The following is a 17,476-nucleotide window of genomic DNA, read 5'->3' as shown; positions in this document are numbered from 1 at the left end:
TGCTGTGAGCTCCTTAAGAGCAGGGATTTATTTATTATTATTTTTTTGGTTTTATTTTTGTGTTTTAGAGCTTAACACTGTGTCTGGCTAGAGAACTACACCAATGGAGTCCACCACAGATTTATATTATCTGATCTCAATTGCTGCCTCACTGTAACAAGGCAAACATTGGCGATCCCATTCTTTATAGTGGCTATTCCAAATCTTCTCATGTCCCCCACACCTACCACAGACCACAGCACCCTCTTCTTACTTTGTCAAGAACCTTTCCTTTTACATCACTAAAAATAGACCTTCCCTCCTCCTTTTCTCCTCATCTCACACCATTCTAACATTTCCCTGCATTATCTTACTCCAGTCTTAAATGAAAATGTGGTTGGTTCTTCTCTTTGCCAAAGCTAACTCTTCTTTTATCCCACCTCCTCTTGACTTTCCCAGTAAATTAACCTTACATATCACCCCTACTCTCTTTCTTACTTTAAGTCTCTCTTTATCTACTGATTCTTTTTTCAATCTCTACAAAAATGCCCATATTTCTCCATCCTCCAAGACCTTTCCTTGATCTGACCATTCCTAAAACTAGATATTTTCTTAGTATCTCCCTTTCTTGGCTAGATTCCTTGAGAAATTTGCCTTCTCTAGGTACTTCTACTTACTTCTCTCCTCGTCTTCTAAACCCTTTGCCATCTGCTACCCCACTACCCCTCCAAGGTTAACCATTGATTTTTTTAAATTGCCAAATCCAAAGTCATTTCCCAGTCCTGATGTCCCCATAGCAGTTGACATCATTGCCCACCCTTACCTCCTGGAAAGTCTCCTTGTTCTAGAGTTTTGTGACACTGCTCTTCCCGGATATTCCTCCCATCTGGCCACTTGTTCCTTGAGTTTCTTTTGCTGGTTCTTCATGAATATCATGCTCTATAGATACAAAGAGTCGGCAGTGACAGTGTTGATCTGATTTTGGTTCTCAAGAGTAAGAGGTGAAATGGGAAGCATGATCCTTAGATATAGTGGGCCAGAGTTTGTGAGTTGGAATTCCAAAATTATAATTTAAGGGTCCCAGTGCATGGCCTTTGGAGGTCTAGAGGGTAAGAGAATTCCAAAGCCATTCAGAGGCAAGAGTTGAATGGGAATCATGGCCAAAGTGGGCTAGGTAGAGTGGACCTTGTGAGTGGACAGGGCCTCAAGATGGGTGTTCTCATCGTCCAAAAGGTCATTTCCTCCCATATTTGACTCAGCAGAGGCCAGGCCACCTTCAAAACACAGCCGAGGTGCCACCTCCTGTCGAGTCCCTCTGTTGACCTCTCCTACTCCCCCTGGCTAGTGATATTGCCTTTTTTGACATTACTTTGTATAATTTCACATGCAGTTTGAGTTTACTTTTCTGCATTGTGTTTTCTCTCAGCAAAATGAGGCTCCTGAGCATAGGGCCAATTTTGTTGGTTTTTTTACATTTTGTATCCCTCGTATTTTTTACCAGAAGTACTTAGTGAATGTTTGTGGAATTGAATTAAATTGAGTTTCATTTGTGCTATTTTATTTGACAAGATAGGTAGTACCTTCTCTCTGTTCCTCACATATAGTCCCCCATTTCCCATCTTAGTGCCTTTCTGCTGGCCTCTCCCCCTCCTGGAATGCCTTTCTTCCTTACCTTCACCATAAAGAGTTCCTTTCTTCCTAGAAGGTGTAGCTCTCCCAACTGCAAACACCTTTCCTTCCAAGCCACTCAGTATTAAATGACTTTGTCTTTATTTGTATTTGTTCACTTTCTATGGATTCTATATGGCTTCTCCATTGGAGTCTAAGTTCCTTGTGAGCAGGGATTGCTTCCTTCTTTGTACTTGTGTCCCCAGTGCCTGGCACATAGTAGGTGCTTACTAAATACTTTTTTTGGTGGATGATCCCTTTTTTACAGGTGTGTAAGTTGAGGCTCAGGTAAAATGGATTACAGGGAACAACAGAGATGGATAAGAGCCAGAGCCTAGGTCTGCTGATTTCAAGTTTAGCATGTTTTCTACTGTTTTACCAACTGGAGAGTCTCTTATTGCTGAAATTTCAAAAGATGGAACTAGACCCTTGCTATTTTACCAGAAGGTACCTCTATATAGATAAATGCTAGAAATCATTATACCAATAATAGGTAATTGTGTTTTGGCCCAAAAGAAATCATTAATCAATATATTCTTTTGAATTACAGAAATAATAAAAATAATTATCACAGTATGCCCCTGACTTCACATGAAATATGAAATAAGACTATTTTAATTTGAGGCAATAGAGTATGGACAGAATATTGGACTTTAAACTCATAAAGATCTGAGTTTAAATTCTGCCTTTGACACTAATTAGCCATGGGAGTGTGTGAAAGTCACTGAATCTCCCAAAGCTACAGTCTCCTCATCCGTAAAATGCTAACACTATGATTATATCTGTACTAGGTACTACACAAACTAGTTGTGAGGGGCAAATGAGACATTTAAACTCTTCACAAATATTAGTATGTTTAGTTAATAATATTTTCAAGGTTTAATGATCCTTTTGGTGAAAAAGAGCTTATAGGTTCTTAGTTAGACATGAGATACATCATTAGACCTCTTGTGCTCCATCAGAACTTAGTGTGCATTTCTTTATCACTGACTAAAGAAGCATTTCCGTTTTTTGAGTGCTGAGGTCTGATAAGTTGTTGATAGCTCTCTTCCAGCCTCCCGTAAGGTCATGAAGGGGCTCTACAAGAGAGCTAAGGGCTAGCGAGGCGCTTGGGCTACCCAGCAGTGACCCCTTGGTAACAGTTCTTCAGGTATATCCTTTGTTCTAGGTCTTCCTAATTTTTTATTTGTTACACTCCAGATGGCCCAGGCCCACCATTGGCCTGGCCAGTCCTCCTTGAGTAAAACTCCTTTTTCATTCTTTAGAGACATTAGTGTGTGACGGCTCACAGCTATTTAGCCCAGGCAGGTCATTAATATTAAAACAAGCGGATCCAGAGGCCTCCCCTTCCCCTCATGGATTATGGGCCCTCTATAGTGTGCATTTGCAGCGTATGCCCGAGGCATTTGTGCTGAGAGTTGAGCTCAGCAGACTTTCCATCAAGCTGTATGTCACAGGGTGGAAATGGGGATTCTTCATCCATGTGGATTTTCCTTTGTGGATGGTTAAATGTCCTGGACAAGTTCTATAATCAGTCAAGAATTTGGCCTAATCATTCATGCAGGGAAACTGAAATAGTTGAAGAAAAGCATTTAATACTACTATGAAGCGATATGTCTATAGTGCTTACCAGATATTAGCTCATTTGCTATAACAGCCTCATGAGACCAGGGCCTGTAGATGTTGTTCTCCCCATTTCATAGATGAGGAAATTAAGACTCAGCAAGTTTAAGTGATTTTCCCCATGATCCCAAGGCTAGTGACTATCAAGATTTGAACCAAGTCTCTCTTTATTCCAGGTCCAGGCTGTTTTTACTACATGGTGATGCTATATGGATGATCCCTGTTCTCAATAATAAGATAATCTGCCGTGTTTTGCTTTTATAGGTAATCATTAATTTACTCCTTACAAAATATTAACATTTTTATTAGTCTCTTTTGTTTTTACATCCCATTATTCATGAATAAATCTCTTAATTCCCATGCACTGAATCATTCCTTATAATAAAGACTAAAAAGAAAGGGGAAGTTTGTGAAAACTAACAAACACATCCTCTGGATCTGAAGTTGGTGCAATATTTCATGCCTTTGCAGGGAAAGTAGTACATTTTCTTTTTTCTTTTATGTTTGGCCAAACTTTGTCATTATTAATTAATTCATTATCCCCCAAAGAAGAGAACACCCTTCTTTTAGTCTCTTTCTGGAAGGAAAAAAATATTGCCTAACTAAATTTTTTTCAAATACAAAGAATTTTTTTATTATAGTTTCATTGAATCAAATAATTATTAAATGTATTTATTTCAGAAGCATTTATTAAACTTTTCCTCTGAGACTAGGTCCTCAGGGTATTGAATTGGCCCCCAGGAGGCCTCCATTCCTGCTGCTACTTTCTTTTCAACAAACATTTGATACTCTCTTCAAGGGCACTGTGGTAGGGAAAGAGAAATTTAAAAAGAAAAGTGAAACAGCTCCAGACTTTTTCTGATACCTTTGGGGCTTGGGACAGCTTCCTAAAGGCTGCTCAGTGACCTCTTCTGGTGTTGAAATTATATTGAACATCCAGGCAATATTATATATTCTTTAGGAATTCAATAAAAGGGAAATTGTATGGCCTAATCCTAGGAAAATTAAATAGCTTTTAAAAATTAGTTTTTAACCCGCACTTTATTAAATAAGTGTTGCCAAATCCTTGTATTTTTAAAAGCTGGTGTTTTTCAAAGAATGACACATGAGAAAATGTTAGCTTTCCATTGTAGAGATGGATCATGGCTGCCTGTCCCCCCTCCTGCCATGACTCTAGGCAGGCCACAGCTGAGAGCAGTACTCTGTGGAGATAGGAAGGAACAAGTTGTGCCTACAGGGGAGGAAAGTGGGTTTTTAAAGGGTAGAGCTATGAAAAGACAAGTTTATGTAAATGTTAATCATATTACAGTTGAGTAAATTTGTAAGGCCTCCGTGAGGAGCAGATTGAGGTATAAGGCAAAGGCCAGTAAGAATCCTGTCCCAGATGGTCAGATTTCAGAAGTGTGAACAGGAACAAACACGCATCAGTCGCTAGACCTGAAGGCTCCATGTCAAGGAAGTGAGAGTGAATCCCAAAGAAACTCCACTTCATTAACTTTGGAATGGTCCTGGGCTCCTTATCCTTTACTTGCTCTATAAAAATCCTTTTCCTTTCAAGTGGGCCAGTCAGGTGGTAAAGCTCTGGCTCTAAAACCAGGCAGAACTCAGATTGGATTTAGTCAGCTGTTTGACCCTGGGCAAGTCTCTTTGCCTCTGTTTATCTCAGTTTCCTCATCTGTAAAATGGAGATAATAGCAGCACCTTTCTCCCAGGGATGTGACATGGCACCTAGTAAGTGCTATATAAATGTTTACTATGGTTTTGAATTGAGTCAAATAGATAAAGTTAAATGATGTAAATATACCCCTCTATACCCCTCTACTAGCCTAGTGAAGAGATGTAGAAGATCAAATGATGAGCCACTTTCCTTCTTGGATCCTGACCCATTTTCTGTCACAGTTCATTTGTTCCATTTTTTCCATGCAGTATAAACATTTTGGTATTGTCTCCTAGGAGGATTAAAAAGAAAATCAAATAGATTATAAGTCATGGAATATGCAGTATTCTTATGAATTTTTCTTAGCTTGGTCCCTAGGTAAGTTATATACTCAACATTTTTTCCAACAGGAAAAGTACTGAGTTTTAAAGTGTAAGGGTAAAGTTATTTTTACAATTCCATTTCAATTTGGATCTTAAGGACTAGATAAGCGGTGTAGGATTAGGGTCATTATTGATGGAATTTAATTTTACCTCCTTTTTTTATTCTCTATGTAATTTCCTTATCTAAACTATGTACCTGTAATAATGTGGTTAGTTTTAATTGCTTTCCATCTGTTTTTATAGGGGATTTATGATAGAGCAATAGCCCTCTGAGGACAGTCTGTGCAGGCTAGAAACTGGTTTTGGCTTAGCCATAGTGAAGTTAATATTTGACACAATTCAAATTAAAAAGATATTTGGCTTTTGAAAAAAAAAACACAGTGTAAGCAAACCATAGCTCTCTATCTACTTTGATTGACTTGTTCGCTTTGCAATAGTAGAGGAATTCAGTGGTTATTTACCTTCCGTGTTGGATAATAAATCTTTAATAGCCCATTATATTCCCAGAATGTTCAAGGACTTGGAAATTTATTCTTTGGAACTTTTAATACAAACTGCTTTTGTTACTACTTCTTGCTGGTAGCTACTGATATAAGAGTGCAGTTATGTAGGATTCATGTTTCAAGATAATTTTGGTTTCTTTTAGAGTAGCATTTAAAGGGAATTGTTGTTGTTTAGTCATTTCAGTCATGTCTAACTCTTTGTGATCCCATTTGGGGTTTTCTTGGCAAAATTACTAGAGTAGAAGCTGCTTCCTTTTCCAGCTCATTTTATAGATGAGGAATTTGAGTCAAACAGGGTTAAATGATTTGCCCAGGTCACACAGGGTCACATAGCTAATAAGTGTCTAGGGTCAAATTTGAACTCAGGTCTTCCTGATTCCAGGGCTGGTGCCACCAAATTCTCCCTTTTAAAAGGAATATGGAACAGTCTTGCTAAAGGGAATATGAGACTGTATAGAATATAATTTGCCTCAGTATTCGAGGAGAATTGATTTGTAGAGCCTCTGCCACATTTTATTATCTAAATGTTATGCGTTTGGTTGTCATATCCCTTAACACAAGATGTAGAGAATTGCCCAAGAATTTTAGAATTTGAACTTAGAAATTAAATCTAGTTCCCTTCTTTTTAGAGAAAAGAAAGCTGAGGAACAGATGGGGGGAAGGGATTTACCCAAAGTTGGAGGGAAAGAGTAAGCCCCAGCCTCACGACTCTAAGGCCAGGGGCTTTTTGCCCATTTCTCTTGGATGGAATGGCGTGGTCACTCTTTCTGCCAGTGCAGTCAGCACTATTCCTCCTCCCCTGTGATCCTCCATGGAGGGATTGCAGACCCAACCCACACGTCATCCATCTGGTTCGGGGAGGTCCTGGAATGGGCCTCCCAGTAGCTCGGGCAGCTGCCATTCATCCCGAGGGCAGCAGAGGCCTTCCCTGCCGGGGCCGACAGCCTCAGCCTGGGAGCCATGTGCAGGCTCCACAGGGGGATTGCCCCTTCCATGTGGGTGCTGCCGCTCCCATCCTTCCCGGGAGAAGCAGGCCCTGCTCCCGCTGCCTGCACCTACCACTGTGTGTCTGTCCTTGTTTGCAGTCCCCTCCCTTTTTATGCTTCCGAGATCTGGTGTGCCATGATTCTGCAACCACCCGCACCTCCAGGCTTTGGAGTAAGGAGCCTTGTATTTCCTGCAAGTCTTAAAATGGAAATTTCTATCAGTTAGCCCATCTCTGTCATCATTGTTCTCTAGGACAGAGCCCCTAATAGTCTGTCATTTAATTTAGTTAGTGGTAGTCTCTCGGTGACCGAGAATGACGATTGTCTTTGTGCAGTTTCATCTACTGTGTACCCTCATGTGGCTTTGGAGTCCAAAGGCTGAGGCGCAGAGTCTGTGGCACATGGGGCCTGGGACGCCAGTTGTTACGGGAGGGGCGGTTGTGGCCTGGTGTTGGCGTTCACACGCAGCGGCAAGACGTCGACGTTGCTCATCATCAAAGGTGGTGGCGGCCTGGTGAATGTGGGTTCGCCAGCTGCTTCTGCCAGAGGCAGCGAGTTCTAGTTGCTTTGGTGCAATGACAGCCCACTTCAAGTTGGACTTTAGCTGATCCTTGAATCTTCTCTTTGGTCGGCCTTGTTTCCTGAGTCCAGCTGACAGTTCACCATAGAATACCTGTCTTGGTATTCACTGTGGGTCCATGCGGATGACGTGTCCAGACCATCGTAGCTGGGTTTGGAGGACCATGACTTCGATGCTGGTGGAGTTGGCTCTGTCGAGGACTTCCTGATTGGTGATTGGGTCCTGCCATCGGATCCTCATGATTGACCGGAGGGAGCGTTGGTGGAATTGCTCCAGCTGTTTCATGTGCTTCCTGTACAGTGTCCATGTCTCACAACCATACAGGAGCGAGCTGAGGACCGCTGCGTTGTACACTTTGAGCTTCGTTGCAGTGCTTACACCGCGGTGTTGGAGGACTTTGGAGCGCAGCCGCCCGAGTGCCTGGCTGGCCTTTTGGATCCTGGCATTGATCTCGTGGTCTAGGGACCCGTCGTTGGCAATGGTGCTGCCCAGGTACTTGAAAGTATTGACGTTAGAAAGCTGTGTGCCGTCGATTGTAATGCACGGCGTGGAACAGCACCTCTGTTTTGCTGAGGCTGATAGTCAGGCCAAACAGTTTTGTTGCGGTAGAGAACCTGTCCACGATGGTTTGGAGATGATTTTCTTGGTAGGCCATGAGAGCACAGTCATCTGCAAAGAGAGCTTCCAGGATGAGTCTCTCTGTAGTCTTTGTTTTTGCAGTCAGGTGGTGAAGGTCGAATAGTGAGCCATCCAGTCGGTATTTGATGTAAACGCCCAGGTCTAGATCCATCACAGCATGTCGTAATACTTGGGTGAAAAATAGGTTGAATAGTACCGGAGCAAGGACACAGCCTTGTTTCACGCCATTGGAGATGTTGAAGTAGCCGGAAGTCTCTCCACCAGATAGGTCTTCCCCTGTCATGTTGACATGAAAGAGCTGGATCAGTTTGACAAATTTTGCTGGGCAACCAAGCTTGCTGAGGATCACCCACAATGCGTCCCTGTTCACTGTGTCGAACGCCTTTGTTAGGTCTATGAAGACAATGTAGAGACTTGTCATTTCATTTAGGCAAAGGCAAAGGAGTATTCCTACTTTGTTGCTGTTGTTCTGGGGATAACGTTTTTCTTGTTTTAAGAACAGTATCATTCAGAGTTAATTTAGCATCAATTCTCATTACATTGTCACCTCCTCTTGTCTACCCTCTGGGAAGTGGATTTTGTGCAGAGTGTGGGAGGCTGGGGGTCCTGCGTGTGCGTGTGCACGTGCACGTGCACGTGCACTTTAGAAAGACCAGGTGGGCCGAGAGTTCTGATTATCAGGGGAGACACTCTGCAGGAACATCGCAACCTGAGAGGCCTGAGCGTTCCTAGGCTTCAGCTCATCAGGATGTCTAGGTGCTACCTCTGGGTCCCCTGGTGTCTGATGGGAGATGGCCTCCACCTTCTTGGAATATGTGTTAGTACTGAAGGGAGCCTGGGATCGTGTGTCCCTGCCCTGGTATAAAGTGTAACACATCCAGGATTCCTCCTCTTCAGTGCTTCTGGTCTGTGTCTCTCCCGTGTCTGAACCTTCTTAGGGGATCTCTCCAACACTCTGAAGGCCATCCTGGAGGCCTCCCAGCAGAGGATCTGCCTCTTTTCCCTTACCCAGGCAACACCACTTGTAGTTCTCCTCTTCCACCTATGCATGCCCTGATGGTGATAGTCACATGCTTTTTTTTTTCTCTTTTAAACATTATTTTATTTAGTTGTTTTCAAACATTATTCCTTGGAAACAAAGATCATTTTATTTTCCTCCCCCCACCTCCCACCACCCCTCCCATAGCCAATGTGTGATTCCACTGGGTATCACATGTGTCCTTGATTCGAACCCATTTCCATGTTGTTGGTATTTGCATTAGAGTGTTCATTTAGAGTCTCTCCTCAATCATGTCCTCTCAACCCCTGTAGTCGAGCAGTTGCTTTTCCTTGGTGTTTTTACTCCCACAGTTTGTCCTCTGCTTGTGGAGAGTGTTTTTTCTCTTAGATCCCTGCAGAATGTTTGGGGACATTATATTGACACTAATGGAGAAGTCCATTACCTTTGATTGTACCACAGTGTTTCAGTCTCTGTGTACAATGTTTTCCTGGTTCTTCTCCTTTTGCTCTGAATCACTTCCAGGAGGTTTTGATAGATAGAATTCAAGATCCCAATGGATCTAGATGTTCTTCCCTCTCAGAGTTGATTTCACTGAGAGTAAGGTTTAGTTAATACCAATTAGCACTCTTCCTCTCCTTCTTATAGGAGAATTCTTTCCCTCCCCTTCCCATGTGTATCTTTGTATGAGAAAGATTATTCTATTTAGATTTTTTCTATTCCTTGAAGTATATCTTAGTACCATCAATGATTCCCCCCTCCCTTTTTTCTTTCTTTACCCCCTTCCTCCATATCGTCTTGATGCCCTAATCTTTCCCTATGCGTGATTCTTCTAACTACTCTAATGATGTGTACAATTTTTGAGAGTTACACATTACATTTTCCCCACATATTAATATGTATAATTTGATATAAATGTAGTCCTTATAGAAGAGAGTTTGAATAAAATAAAGAGATAACATTTTTCTCCTTTTCCCTTTCCTTCATATTTACCTTTTCATGTTTCTCTTGCTCTTTGTGTTTGGATGTCAAACTTTCCACAGAGCTCTGGTCTTTTCTTTACAAAAACTTGGAAATCTTCTATTTTGTTGACTGCCCATACTTCCCCCTGGAAGTATATAGTCAGTTTTGATGGGATAGCTGATTCTTGGTTGAAGACCCAGTTCTCTTGCCTTTCTAAATATCATGTTCCAGGCCTTATGGTCATTCAATGTGGAAATTGCTAGGCCTTGTGTGACCCTGATTGGCATTCCTTTATATCTAAATTGTCTTTTTCTGGCTTCTTGTAAGATTTTTTCTTTTGCTTGAAAACTTTGGAATTTGGCAATTACATTCCTGGGAGTTGTCTTTTGGGGATTTAGTGTAGAGAGTGTTCTGTGAACTTTTTCAATACCTATTTTTCCCCCTTGTTCTAGAATCTCTGGGAAGTTTTCTTGGATGATATCTTGTATTATGATATCAAGATTACTGTTTATTTCTGACTTCTGGTAGACCAATGATTCTCAGATTGTCTCTTCTTCCTCTGTTTCCCAGGTCTGTTACCTTGTCAGTGAGATAGTTTATGTTATCTTCTAATTCCTTAGTCTTTTGACTTTGCTTTATTGATTATTGCTCTTTTGCAAGATCACTGTCTTCCAGTTGCCTAATTCTGACCTTTAAAGACTAGTTTTCCTTTTCAGTTTGGTCTGTTCTGCTTTTCGAAGCTTCAAGCTGTTTCTGCAATTGCGTGTTTTTGTCCCTCAAATTGCTGAGTTCCTTTTGCATTATTTCCCATTTTTCCTGCCAGAAGGCTTCCATCTTTTTGATAACTTCCAATTTAAATTCTTCAAGAGCTTGTGGACAATTTCCATTTCTTTTGGAAGGTTTTGGAGCATTTGTTTGTGTTTCCTCTTCTATTTCCTCTGTATTCTGTATTTTCCCTCCATAAAATGTATCCAAAGTCATCCCCTTCTTGCTTTTCTTGTGGTTGGGAGGCTGTTCCTGAGCACTGTTTGCCATCTCTATGTGTTTTTTCTCCCCTTTCCAGTCAGAAATCTGAGTGAGGAGGGTTTGCTTTCAGTGTAAGGGTTTAGTGATCAAGGCTTTAGCCTTGGGAAAATTCTTGGTTCTCCGCAGCTGCGCTGTCTTCCCCGGGGAGCCCAGGGTCTGCCCTCCCCTGCCTGCCGGCATTTCGGGTGTTACTGCTCTCAGGTGTAGGTCTTTTATGGTCTTAGTTAACTCCCAAGACCTGTGGGTGCCCCTTGCTCACTTCAGAGGATCCCTTCGAGGATTCTGGCTCTGTAGGTGTGTTGGGTGGGGGAGGGTAGGTCAGCTTTTCGTTCCCTTATATTGTGGAAATGCCGGAATCCCACCTACCTTCAGTGTTGTGCGTTAGTGTGGGGTCCCTCTGTTCTTATGAGGGTGGTTGTTTTTTTTTGGGGGGGGGTCTTTTGAGGTCATCTGTGTCATTGGGTCTGAGGAGGGGAAGCAAGCCGCGTCTACTCTGCAGCCATGCTTACCCAGAAGTTCCTGTCACATGCTTTTTAAGCACAACCCATATACATCAGGCACCTCTTCATTGTGTTTAATATTGAATCTTTGGAGATAATTGTGTTACATGATTTATGAATATATGATATCATTGGAAATTATGTTCCAGAGCAAGTCTTTATAAATTGGATTACATTTTTTTCATAGGAACGATGCTATGATTGAAAGATTCATTTCCAATCAATGACTTAATATTAAAAATTATATATGTAAACCAAAGATATTTCATGAAAGCAAGGAAATTATTGTAATGTGAAAATTGTAATCCTCTATCAGTGGAAATAGTTATGTTCAGTGTCCTATGAAATGAGTATAGATGTGTACTGTTGCTATATAACAATTATCATACAAGGCATACCCCAACATACTTCAAAAGTATACATAAGAAAGTACATTAGGACAAAAGACCTAGATAAGAAAAAATTTCCATCAAAAATAGTGATATGCATCATTGGAAAATATGTTCCAAAGTGAGTTGTGATGAACTGGATTGAGTTTTTTTATAGGAACAAAGCTATGATTAAAAGATTCATTCCTAACCAAGTACTTAGTATAAAAAATATTGTGTACATAGCCAAATATGTTTAATAAAAGCAAAGAAATCATAATTAGTCCTCTATCAGTAGAAACAGTTATTATGCTCAGTGTCCTATGAAATGAGTACAGATAGGCTATATCATTTATTATACAAGGCATACCCCTAACATTCTAAAGTATACATCAATTACATTAGGATGAAAGATCTAAAAAAGGAAAAGTTTTCATTAAAAATAATGACATGCATCATCGTGCAAATAGCTGTTTTCTCAGTCTTCCCTCTGTAAAATAGTATATTAAATTTGCTTTAGCTTTGATTAAATGCTTTTAATGAATATATATATATATATATATATATATATATATATATATATATAGAGAGAGAGAGAGAGAGAGAGAGAGAGAGAGAGAGAGCAGTGCCTGGTAAATATTATTGGTAATCTAGGCTTACATTCAACTTCAGGACTAATCAAGAGTATTCTCCCTAATTTAATGTTTAACTATATCTTAATATGAACAAAAGATCTGAGGTGGTTTATCATCTATAGAAATGGAGTTTTTTGTGTTAGATGAAAACAATAGTTGTTCTTTATTACATACAATAACCATAGATATAGGGACAGTCTAATGATGACATTTTTTCAGTGCCATTTAGGTATTTCTTGATATAAACCAGTTTTCAGAGGTGAGCATTATTTCAACCCCAAAACTAGCAACAACTTCTCATTTAAAATAGTTGTTGATGATGACAGTAAGTAGTTATGCTTCGAATTACACAGTACAATTTTGCACTAGGTGAGATTTTTCATTATCTTAAATGTCCAATGCTAACATTCCTCTTGCTTCCATATTATGGGTCTTTAGTTGTAGAAACTGAAGAAAATTGTATAAGATTCCAATCTTTTATTCCTAAGAAAATGCAGTGATCCGAGGGAATGCTATTAGAGGATACTGCAATTTAAAAAATGACATTTTATTGTTTCCTTGAGTTTTTGGAGTAAATTTTGTTTTAGAATTGTTCTTAAAGTTCTCTGCCTAGACTTCATTCATTCTAATGGCTTCATCTATACTCTTTAAGGTCATGTTTTCCAGATTTCCATCTCTCTGGCCCTTTCTTCTCACTCCAACTATGTATCCAACTGTCTAGTGCACATTTCCACTTGTATATGCCAAACCTCCAAGTTCACATATATAAACTTACTTCCCAAAATTCCCTGTCAGCAGTACCATCATTTCCCCAAGCACTTTGTATCAAATCTTTGGAATTGTCAAGAATTGGCATGAGATTATTAGAAGAATGTTGATTTAGAAATCAGAACTTAGTTCTAGTTCTGCTTTTTCTGTTAACTGTGTGATCTTAGATAAGTCTTATAACCTATTTTGGGGGCAGAGTACAAGTATTAAGTATCTACTATGTGTGCTAAGTACTTTATAAACAACTTATCTGATCCTCAGAACAACTTTGTGAGGTGGTACTAGCATCATCTTCATTCATTTTACACTTGAGGTTAAGTGACTTTCCCAGCTAGTAAGTACCTGAGACTGAATTTTTTACTCACATCTTCCCAACTCCAGGTCCAGGGCTTTATTATGGACATTCATTTCCTTGTGCAAAAGTACTGAGTGGTGTTACAGGTCCTTTTTATGTCTAAAAGCTTGTGATTCTTGGAGATGAGGTCATTGAGTCATTCTTCCTCATCATTATTTCCCCAAGGACTGTGGATTTGCTTTGAAAACACTCCTAATTGTCATTCCCTCCCCTTTTCATTGCCACAACCATAGTTCTGACTTTTATTACCTCAATTAAGTATGATTTGTTTGTTTTTAGTCTTTTGTTTTTTAAAAAACCTTTACCTTGGGGGCAGCTGGTTGGCTCAGTGGATTGAGAGCCAGGCCTAGAGACCAGAGGTCCTGGGTTCAAATCTGTCCTCAGATACTTCCTAGCTGTGTGCCTCTGGGCAAGTCACTTGGCCCCCATTGCCTAGCCCTTACCACTCTTCTGCCTTGGAACTAATACCTAGTATTGATTCTAAGATTGAAGGCAAGGGTTAAAAAAAAAACAAAACAACCTTTACCTTCCATCTTAGAATCAGTACTATATATTGGTTCTAAGGCAGAAGAGTGGTCAAGGCTAGTCAGTAATGGGCTAGTGGTAATGGGGGTTAAGATACTCACCTAGGGTCATAGCTAGGAACTGTCTGATCCACTGAGGCAACTTGCTGCCCCCTTTAGCTCCTCTTTACTCAAACTTATTGTCCTTTATCCTTCTTCAATCTTACCTTCATGATGTCTCTTCGAGAACCAGCAATCTTGTCAGGTTTGAACATTGGGCCAAATCTAAAAAAATAAAGGAAGGAAGGAAGGAAGGAAGGAAGGAAGGAAGGAAGGAAGGAAGGAAGGAAGGAAGGAAGGAAGGAAGGAAGAGAAAGAAAATGTAAAGATCTGTAAAATAAGGGAATTGGATTCACTGACCTCCAAGGGCCCTGTGAACTCTAAACCCATGAGCCAATGAAATTTAATAGTGATTCAATGTAAATTTTATATGAGAGAGAGAGACAGAGAGACAGAGACACACACACACACACAGAGAGAAAGAGAGAGAGAGAGAGAGACAGAGAGAGAGAGACAGAGAGACAGAGAGAGAGACACACACACACACACACACACAGAGAGAGAGAGAGAGAGAGAGAGAGAGAGAGAGAGAGAGAGAGAGAACCCTGCCCCATCCATAGAAGCTGCTGGGTGACAGAGTGGGGGCAGTGTCCTTGGGTGTACTCAGCTCTGCCTCCCAGGTCTCTCTGGAGGACTCTGGTGTCCATGGGGAGTCCTGGGAGAAGTGGCCACACAGTGGTGTGCCCGTGCCAAAGACGGGGTTTTGCTTTAGAGGGAAGCAGAGTGGCAGGAGCTCCCAGGAGCCGAGGGATAGGCAGATCTAGATGTCTTGGACCCAGATGGTCCTGTGGATTCTTGGTGCCTGGGGTGGAGCCTTGAAGCTGGGATGGGCCTGGTCAGCCGCTGCCCCCAACATCGTGATGTCGTTTGGGGCTTCTTGGAATTGGACTAGGTGATTCGGGCTGTATCAGCAGCAGGAGGCCAGCAGAAGCCCCCAGGACACTCCGAGATAATGGAAAGTCTCTACTTTCTACATCATTTAGAATTTGGCGTCCCCAGAGGGCTCCACAAGTGGGGGAAACATCCAGGATTCCCAAAGAGCCTTGAAGTGCAGCCCCTGTGGAAGGCTGGATGATTAGACTGTTGGGCCAGGTTGCTGCAGGGCGGGGGGTCGGCTCTCTGTGAAGTCCCTTGGGGCTCTCTGTCTACTGAGCTCTGTGATGACTTTGGTGGGGTGGGGTGATTCTTGTCCTCAAAGGGGAAAATTTGGTTGGATGAGAGGAAGTGCTCAAAGGGGCAGCACTCAGTTGGAAGCAGTAATTCCTCCTCCCTGGGGCCTTCAAAGGAAGCCCGATCCCCTCGTCCCCCAATTATGGCCCCACTCTTCCTTCCCATCTTCCCTTGTAAGACCCTTGTTTGTGTTCATGCTGCATGTGCCCAGGCTCAGGAATGGGACCTTAAGAAAGGTCACAAGAGCCCCCAGGTTCAAGGAATTCAGTTGGTGGGAGGAGACCACCTACTGCTAGCCCCCATCCACTGGAGAGTATCAGCAGGATTCTTAGAGCAGGGGGCTGAGCAGGGACAGACTTCTGGGGAGCAGCCTGGATTCCTGGATCCCAGCCAATGTGCAGGGCTGGGGAAGAGTAGGGGCTCGGCCTGGAAAGATGGTGAAGGGCTTGAGACTTTGTACTGAGGGAGCCACTGAAGTGTTCTGGGGAGGCCTCTGCTGTAGGAAGATTAATTTGACCCAGGAGGAGAGGATGGAATGGGGGTGGGGGGTGGGGCTCAAGGCTACTTTCTGAGTTGCTCAGGAAAGCAGTCCAGTCTAATTGTTACTTGCATCCTCCTCCTCCTCCCACCTTCTCCTGTGTCTATGGAAGAGCCTTGCCCACCATCTGCTCTCATTGAAGCTCTATCAAGGAAATGCTGAATTCAAGTTAGACAAACTTGAATTGTGGGATGGGCAGTGCCTAAGCATCCTGCCCGGGTCAGTTAAATTCAGGTCCCCAAAGGCTTCTTCAGTGCCCCTCTGGAAAAACATCTACTTAGGTTTTGGAGATAGCGAATGAGGCCAAGTCCCTGCCCTCGGGGGGAGAATGGGAGCAAGGGAGAAAACTGGAATGATGTAGAGTGCTGCCAAGAAGGCTGAGGACGTGGACAAATCATTTTCTCATCTTTCCATCACCAGGAATACCCCTGGAGCAGGTGTACCCCTCTGCCCCCCTCCACCAGTGGGGCTATTGCAGGCCTCCCCAGTCGAGGGACAGTCAGAAAGCCCTGCGTGGCCCCTGAGCTCTGAGCTGGGCACAGAGGAGAAAGGCCCTCCCTCTGACTGCTGGGACACAATGTGTCTTCACCGTCTTTCTCCAGCAACTCCCCATCATAAACAGTGGAGCAGGTGAGGCCTAGCGGCTCTGGCCAATAAAACCTTTATGTGAGCTGGTGTGGTGGTAGTTTAAACATGAGAGAAGCGGGGTGGGGCAGGAGGACACAGCACCCAATGGCCTTTCCTTGACCGCCTTCTCCGTGGTGCCATGCCTGCCCCTGAAGAGCCTTCTCCATCGGGTCACCTGTCACAATGTGCATCCAGCATCGCTGCATACTCCTGCCACCTCATGCTCCTCCTCACCCTTTACATACTTTGCTTCCAGGTGAGGTGGAAGCACCATGGCCAATTTAAGGCACAATTCCTATCTAATCTGTGATTTAGAATAATCGGAGGGATTTCCACTTTGATCAGCAGGGATTCCCCATCCCCAAAGATGTTTTTGTCCTTGAGCAGTAAGAGAGGATATCAGGGACCACACACATTTTTCACACTAAAAATGAAGGACTTTCCTTGACTGGTAAATAGGGTTGGACTTTTGGCCAGTGATTTTCTTAAGACCTCAGCTTGTTTTGGATAGTCTTGGGAAACAACTGGAGAAGAGACTTTGGTTTCCTATCTTGCTCTCACTTTCTAATGGAAAGAAACCTTTTTAAATTAATCTTGAAAATGAAAATACTTTAAAGGCTTGAGAAATAGTAGAAAAGGGCTCAGGAAAATGTGAGAAAAATAAGTTATATATCCACCATTTCACAATGATTTCACATTCGAACATTTACTTGTCCTAAGTAATTTCTATGAAACCAAAAGACTGGGAAGGGCTGATGCTTTTATTTTTCTGCAACTAGAGGACCAAAAATGTGAAAGCCTTCCTCAAGGTACCCCAAATCTCCACAACTCAGTTCAGTTCAGCAAACACTTATTCACTCTGGCTAAGACACTGTGAGGGAAAGAAGC

General features: G+C 42.2%; 1 protein-coding gene across 2 annotated transcripts in view; it reads left to right on the top strand.

Annotated features, from left to right (window-relative positions):
* Positions 1 to 17,476, top strand: part of NME7 (NME/NM23 family member 7) — a 193,716-nt gene that overhangs the window by 25,562 nt on the left and 150,678 nt on the right. Inside the window, exon 2 of one of the 2 annotated variants that reach the window (XM_007480739.3) lies at positions 3,447 to 3,534. The exons of the other annotated variant lie outside the window; for it this stretch is intronic. The gene's annotated coding sequence lies outside the window, so the exon portion shown is untranslated. The remainder of the gene's footprint in view (positions 1 to 3,446; positions 3,535 to 17,476) is intronic. 2 annotated transcript variants of the gene reach the window in all.

Source organism: Monodelphis domestica, chromosome 2, assembly GCF_027887165.1.
Source record: "Monodelphis domestica isolate mMonDom1 chromosome 2, mMonDom1.pri, whole genome shotgun sequence".
Lineage (NCBI taxonomy): Eukaryota > Metazoa > Chordata > Mammalia > Didelphimorphia > Didelphidae > Monodelphis > Monodelphis domestica.
The sequence above is the reverse complement of the archived record's forward strand: the minus strand, read 5'-3'. Positions and strand labels throughout refer to the sequence as shown.